Source organism: Crinia signifera, chromosome 4 (genome assembly GCF_055691185.1).
Source record: "Crinia signifera chromosome 4, ASM5569118v1, whole genome shotgun sequence".
Taxonomy (NCBI): domain Eukaryota; kingdom Metazoa; phylum Chordata; class Amphibia; order Anura; family Myobatrachidae; genus Crinia; species Crinia signifera.
This window is the reverse complement of record NC_139220.1, coordinates 127,504,830-127,512,656: the sequence shown is the minus strand read 5'-3', so window position 1 is coordinate 127,512,656 and position 7,827 is coordinate 127,504,830. Positions and strand designations below refer to the sequence as shown.

The window sequence follows — 7,827 nt, the reverse complement described above, 5'->3', positions numbered from 1 at the left end:
TTGAACTTTTAATATTTTTTTATTTTTTTTTTATTTTTAAACTTTTTTTTTTTTTTACTTTTACTACAAGGCCCCCTAGTGTACTTGACCACTAGGGGGCGCGATCGCCTGTACTAGGTTCAGCCATAGAGCTCTATGGCTGAACGTAGTGATTTTATGCACTTCCTATTACATCCTGCCTGAGGCAGGATGTAATAGGTATGCATACACGGCCAGCACAGGGGTCTACATTAGACCCCTGGCTACCATGGCAACCGATCGGCACCCTCCGATCTCGCTGCGGGGGGCCCCGATCGGCGCCGGAGGGGGGCGCCCCCCCTCCGATCAGCTATTTAAGCACTGCGGGCGCTTTGCCCGCGGTGCTTAAAGGGTTAAACGGCCACGATCGGCGAACTCGCCGCTCGTGGCCGTGAGAGCAGGGACCTGGCTGTAATATACAGCCATTACCTGCTCTCTTTCAAGCCAGCTCACTCCGTGAGCTGGCTTGATTCCCCCGCAACCGACATATGACGTATAAATACGTCATATGTCGTGAAGGGGTTAAGATATGATTAGTTTTCCAGTGAATGGTGAAGGCCACATACATTTACACCTACATTGAAGAAGGGGCTGCTGTGAACATGCTCCTAACCACTATGATGTGTCCACACACATACATCTTACATACCAGCAAACTTAGCATTAATGTAGGCTGCATCACAATTGGGTTCTTTTAGCTGGTGGAATTGCATCAAACCTCAGAAGGGACATATGCTCCTGTTTTCGGCTGCTGTCATTTTGTAACATTTACCACACATTATTGTTCAAGTTGTTTGTCATTGCTGTACAATGTATGGCCCTTCTGCTTTTTTACTACTGCATGTCTCAGCATGGCCTGTCATCGAATTAAGTAGTCAATATGGAAATGTGTGTAGCACATCATGCTGGAAACTACACTTCTGAAGCAGCTTGGCCCACATAAATAGCACACCACTACTCTACAATATAGAATGAGTTGACGCTATAGATTTTAAGCTTTCAAGCAGGCCCCAGCAACCTTTTGTCTGTCTTGGATTTGGCTGTGTTTCCTATCAATGTTTAAATTGTGAAGCACACTGGATGGTGCTGCACTGCACATGAATCTTATTGTTTATCATTTTTTTGACAGTCACTGTTATGTGTGGGCAATTACTGAAGGTGTGAGGCCTGTCTGCACACAATTTATGTTTCAAGGGGCACTTGGATTCTGGAGGTGAACACCCCACAGGTCAGGGTTGCACTGCAGTGATTGTGTTGACTGAAAAATGATTTTGCCTGCACATATGTGTGTGTTGTGATTGGTAATTAGTAGCTCTTTGTGTAAAGACATTAGGCACATATATTACTTACGGATGCCAGTCCCATCCTGCTCACTGTTGGATGGTGACATGATGGTGGAATATGGGCTTAAAAGGAGGGATGAGGCTGGAATGGGATTTGGGGTAATGGTGATGGGTTGTGTTGGTGATTGGTAGGGGTTGGGGGTGTGTGGTGGGGAGTAGTAGGGGGGAGCAAAAGGGGGTAGTGGTGGGTTGGTGGGGGATAGGGTGTTGGAGGGGGAATGGGAGGTGGAGGGGGGTGGGGAATGGGAGGGGGGTGGGGTGTTGGAGGGGGAATGGGAGGTGGAGGGGGGTGGGGAATGGGAGGGGGATGGGGTGTTGGAGGGGGAATGGGAGGTGGAGGGGGGTGGGGAATGGGAGGGGGGTGGGGTGTTGGAGGGGGAATGGGAGGTGGAGGGGGGTGGGGAATGGGAGGGGGTGGGGTGTTGGAGGGGGAATGGGAGGTGGAGGGGGGTGGGGAATGGGAGGGGGTGGGGTGTTGGAGGGGGAATGGGAGGTGGAGGGGGGTGGGGAATGGGAGGGGGATGGGGTGTTGGAGGGGGAATGGGAGGTGGAGGGGGGTGGGGAATGGGAGGGGGGTGGGTTAGATGAGTTGCTGTTGGATCTGGTCCTGCTGGTGGGCTCCTCTTCCTCCTGGGTTTGGGCCCGTGCCCTTTCCACCTCTGCCTGGTGTGCCCTGGCTCTTGCTGCAATGTCAGTGATGGGTCAGTGGTCATTCAAGGTGGATGAATAGGAAAGGGAAATGGAAACTACAATTAGTCATGTGATCTGCATACACACTTGAGGCTTCTTTCATTGTCTAACTTTCAAACACAATCCAATAAAGCGACACACCTCACCCATATACACTGTTCACCACACAAAAACACCTATCTATACCCGTGTACACCCATATTGGCCCATATACACACTCACCATATATACACACAGAACACAATTCACCAAATTGCAAAAGTAACATTAACTACAGATATATACTTCCAGATACCCACGCACAGAGAAACATTCTTTTATACTTTACAAACACATGCGTACATTTTGCCATAAATACATATACTTACATCGGCGGATGTACCCGCGGATACGTGATAGCAGCTCCGGCTGCCGGCGTCGCAAGTCCGACCACCGGCGTTCGAGTTGGCCGATATTACGGCGTACTCCCGTAGTCAAATATATTCTGCGGCGGGCAGCATTGTATGCCCGCCGCTTCTCCGCATTAGAGATATAAGGTGCCGTGGGCCCCAGCCGCTGATCCATTACCTGGACCAGGGCGAGGAGCTCGCGTTTGCGGAAGGGTGGTGCCCTGCTAGTTGCCATATTGGGTGTGGCGCAGTTATTAATTGCAGGTGCCTATATAAGTGTGGGTGATCAGTGATTGGTCAGAAATCTGTGTCTTTTGCTGATAACTTTATTAGGCCATTTCAAATTGACAGAATGTATGCAAATCAAAATTTTCGCAATACCTTCGGATATGCCCAGGCGAACATACACTTATGCATTCAAATGACACGCCCTTTCTATATGGCGTATGGCCAAATATGCAACCACTACTACAGTATGCGTTCATACACATAACCGCACACGAAATTCAGGTGTGTAATGTACACCTGTGATGACATTTGTAATTGCATGTTACACAAAGTTGTTATATTGAACCCCCATAATCTATTTGTGACACCTAGTACAGCTTTCAATTACTCATCATTTCACCTTGTACAACCATGCAAACATGTAACATGATCCATACTGTATATAAAGAATATTCGTCACAAATATCTCTCAACAAGTGTCATCTGAAAACATACATATCTGTTATCTCGGGTATTCTCACACCATCACTATCACTACTAGTATAGTCCTATCACTATCAGTACTATACTGACCCACACAGACACAAGTGAAAATTCAAAACTTTATTGTGCACAACCCTATTTGTCACATCTCCAAACTGTCACTAGTGCAAACATAGCAGCTACATTAGTTTTTGAACAGGTTCAGCAATGGGAACACACAGCAAGCAGCATCCCTTAGGTGCACTGGAACATCCCGCAGCATTGCCACAAATGCGTGTCTTCTCTGTGTTGCACCTGGAAAGGATAGAAAGAATAGCCATTAGAGTGAGTTCTAAACGACATATACTTGTCTTTGATGACACACACATACACACCAACACATCTGCTGACACACACATCCTCCATTTTGTGCAATAATATTGACATTCCATCTGGCCAGCAGATCACAACCCTGCCTGCCCTTCAGTTTGTGTGCCAGCATCCTGGTTGTGGCTAGTGGTGGCCTCTGGGGATGGTGTGTTGGACAATCTGCTTGATGAGTTCAGCTACAAGGATAGGGAAATTTACCACATTATTTAATACACATTCCAATACATACATCGAAGATATTGTAACAGAACAACATCACATATATATTGGTTCATGTAATCACACATCTGATCTGGAAATGTGTTTTAACAAGATTTACATGGTTCATCCACATAAATGTTCTGCGGGAATGTGGGTAGTACTTGTAAATATGGTGTCAAACACTGTTATTCAACCTACCTGAAAAAATGTGACACCACAGAGTCACGCAGGGCGTACCCACGCACATTTTGTGGGTGTCTGTAGCGGCAGGGGGCACCGTCGTGTGGCTCAGGTGGATGGACTTCCTCCGCAGGGAAGGGGACCGATCTCGTTACAGCTATGTTGTGTAGCAAACAACACAACCCCACAATCTTTGCCACCATGGCTGGCGCATACTGGAGGTCACCACCAGTGCGATGGAGCACACGAAATCTGCCCTTCAGGAGGCCAATGGTGCGCTCCACCACTTGCCTGGTGGCGACATGGGCCGTATTGTATGACTCCTGTGGGCCTGGAGTGGGGGAGCTGTAAGGAGTTAGGAGCCAGGGCGTACAAGGGTAACCGGAGTCACCCAAAATCCACATGTCACGTCCTTCCAGCTCTTTTAATCTTTGCCAGATCCTGGTTTGACGGATGACATAGGAGTCATGGCCACTTCCCGGAAAGTTGGAGTTAAAGGCCAGGATCTCAAGGGATGGCCCACACACCACCATCACGTTCAGGGAATGGAACATCTTCCGATTACGGAAGATGTGCTCAGTACGTGATGGTGGTACAAAGGGTACATGTGTCCCATCCACAACACCTATCACATTAGGGAAACCTGCAAGGTGGTGAAATTGCAGTTTTACCCTATCCAGAGAGTCCTGGTCAAATGGCATGGCCATGAAGTGGCCCTTGCGTCGAAACATGGCCGACATTACACGCCTCAGGATCCTACTGAAAGTAGGTTGGGAAACTCCTGCAAGCACTGCCACCACTTGCTGGAAAGACCCTGAGGCGCAGAAATGCAACACCGCCAGCCACTGTGTGAGAGGCGGAATTGCTGTTGGGAGCCGGTGACAACTTTCCAGACCACTCTCTATTAATGAGAGAGTGTCTAGGATCACATGCGGTGGTAACCGGTACCTAGTTTGTACCTCATCATCAGGCATCCCAAAGAGGGTCACACGTGTGCGGAATATTTTAGCACGCCCCAGCCTCCTTCCTCGAAGAGGTTGAGCCACACGTTGGTCCAGTTGCCACACACCCACATGTATGGCGACCATTTGACTCTGTAAAGACAAATGGAACAAATTTAGTGACAGGAACCACAAACACATACACACAAACGCACACACCACAAGCAACATAACACATACGGGCAAAGGATGGCTGAATAGATCCATATATGACCACAGTCCTGTAAAAGGGGATGTGTACACCAAAAGCCATTAACACACACGCTTACATGATATTACAATGTCATTAGGTCACAATACACACAATGAAACTAGCAAATAAGGTAGCAAGCACGTGAAATTTAGCATGCAGAAAGAAGTTGCCCTTAGTATGAAGATAAAGGTTCTGTAAAGAGTAATTTACCTTATGAGACAGCAGAAACACCACAAATGATACACCAGTAGCTGGCCAAATCAAATATCCTAAGGGTAAAGCGATGCAATTAAATATCACATTAAAATAGGTGACAGAACCATACAATCACTACCAAAACACCTGTTCACACATGCATTGTAACATACATATGGATATCTCTGTATGCATTGCAGACATTACAAGAAGTATTAATCATTAGTAGCTAAATGTAGCAACATTCAAAGTGCAAATATGTGGCCACTAAACTTACCCTCTGGTACAATGCGTTCTGCTCCTGCAAAACCGCCACCGTCAACAAACATATAGGATAGCAAGTGTGGGTAAACGGGACAATCTGCTCTTTTATAAGGCACACAGCATGTGTTTGGCGTTCTCGGGCAAAATTATGCGCTCGTGAGCAAATAACAAAAAATGGCATGGATTGTGAAGAGTACACACCTATTGTATCAAAGATAGCACACACATGCATTCAACATTCCACACATGTCATGCACATAATAACAGTGACATATGAGAGTGCACTGCAAACTAAACTTATAGCCATTATGCTAGACCATGACCAACAACACCAGGTTTTAGCTGCTACCGCAGGTGTGGACGTGCTAACGCAGGTGTGTCTTGCGTGCTTGCGAAAACACACTCCAGACCACAACTATAAATGGCCACAAAAACACATGACACATTTACAAGGTGAATGACTTCTGAATCAGAAGGAGAGGTCACCTCTGACCACGAGGCTATTATAGAGAGACTAACTTCCATCACTGCAAGGCTGATGGAGAGGAGCAGACGTGAGGAGGGTGAAAGGGCAGCAGCAACACAGCCTGTAATTGCAAGCAGTTTGCCATCAACCCAAGCACACTCCGTGGGTGATGGAGTGGCAGCCCAAACTCCAGCTGCATGTCCAGGACCAAGCAATGTTGGGAGTATGGACGTGGCAAGCAGAAGCCGAAACACACCCTTTTCAAAGGTGGAGCTGGGCATTTTAGTGCCAAGAGCACGTGACCTGATTGAATTCGGCCCGAAAAAAATGACCCCCAACACCAAAGACAAGCTGTGGAAAGAGATCACTGATGAAATTAATAAGGTGTCCCATCAGGCCCGGGATTGGCAGCATGTTAAGTGCAGGCAAGTGTGTTTTGCTGTATGTGCAAATTATTACAGAGGTATTCTATAAATATTAGACATTTGGACAACAGTGTGCACCTGTTAACACTGTACTGAGTGAAGATGACAAGGTGTTTGTGATGTAATATATAAATATATAATGTAGTACATGTGTAGTAATTCAATATGTGCAGCCCTTCCCAATTGCGGTCCTTCAGATTTTGAGGAAGTACACATCCCAGCATGGCTTGCTTCAGCATGGCCACATAGCAAAAGTTATGCTACGCATCCTGGGATGTGTACTTCGTCCACATCTGGAGGTCCGCAATTGCACAGGCCTTAATATGTGCCACCATCACAATGTAGAATTTGTGAAACGTAGTATAAAAGGTCTACCATTTGTACTGGCTCACATTGAAGCATGTGATTCCTAACACACTTGTGCTTGATACACATGATTACATCTGAAATATCTGTTTCATATGTCCATATGTATGTTTTGAACATCGGCAGGTGGCAGGATTACAAATCCCGGCTAAAGAGAAAGCTGTCTGGGCGTTGGAAAGCTAGCCAGAAAACTGGGGGGGGGGACATTTGCCCGAACACCTACAGCTCACACCTCTAGATGAGTTGGCACAAGAGTGCATTACCATGGAGGAGATACAAGGGGTGTCGACAATGGACAGCGAACTGCAGGGGGATGAGTTTGGGGCTGAGCTAGGAGGTAAATGTTTTTTATTAATGATAACTTATTTGTATAAGGGTGAATGTGATGAAACTGATATTTTCTCCTTGCTTGACAGATAGAAATACTGAAGTTGAGACTTCTGCACCTCAAACACCTCCAAGCAATGCTGCCGACGGCACAGCACCAGTGGACAGGGCTAACCTGGAGCAGGTGCTGGGTGACATCTGTCAACAGGGACGCACAACTGTGGAAGGGCAGGCCCAGATGCTGCAGGTGATGTCCACCATTGCAGAATGCCTTCAGGGCATCCACCATGAGATGAAGCGCCTCAACGACCATCGCGACACACAAACATCAGCCCCTCAGGGTACACCAGCAGCTTCTGCCCCACCTGGGGAAGGTCAAAATCAACCCCCAATAACCAGCAGACGCAGGTCTGGTCGACCCACAAAAGGTGGTATCCCAAAACGAGGACGAAAATAATTTCATTGTGTGTTGTGATATAATTTGGCATTAAAAAAATTCACTTTTTATTGTATCTTGCATATGCAATAAAAATTATGATTACAATTAACATGTGTGACATGTGTTGTGTTGCAAAGGAAGTATCTGATATCTATGTTGCATGTGAGGTGACACATGTCGACTAATGTTCACAGGGGCAACATGCTAAATATAGCAGAGTAGAAATGACAATAGTGGTGGTATGTTACAT

At 46.7% G+C, this 7,827-nt stretch overlaps 1 long non-coding RNA gene across 1 annotated transcript; it reads right to left on the bottom strand.

The window, feature by feature from the left end:
* Positions 1–3,298: 3,298 nt before the first annotated feature.
* Positions 3,299–4,987, bottom strand: LOC146074396 (uncharacterized). The gene is made up of 3 exons (XR_014473424.1): positions 4,861–4,987; positions 3,526–3,696; positions 3,299–3,445 (listed from the first exon to the last, which is right to left on the bottom strand). It is a non-coding gene; the product is annotated as an uncharacterized LOC146074396 (long non-coding RNA).
* Positions 4,988–7,827: the final 2,840 nt, after the last annotated feature.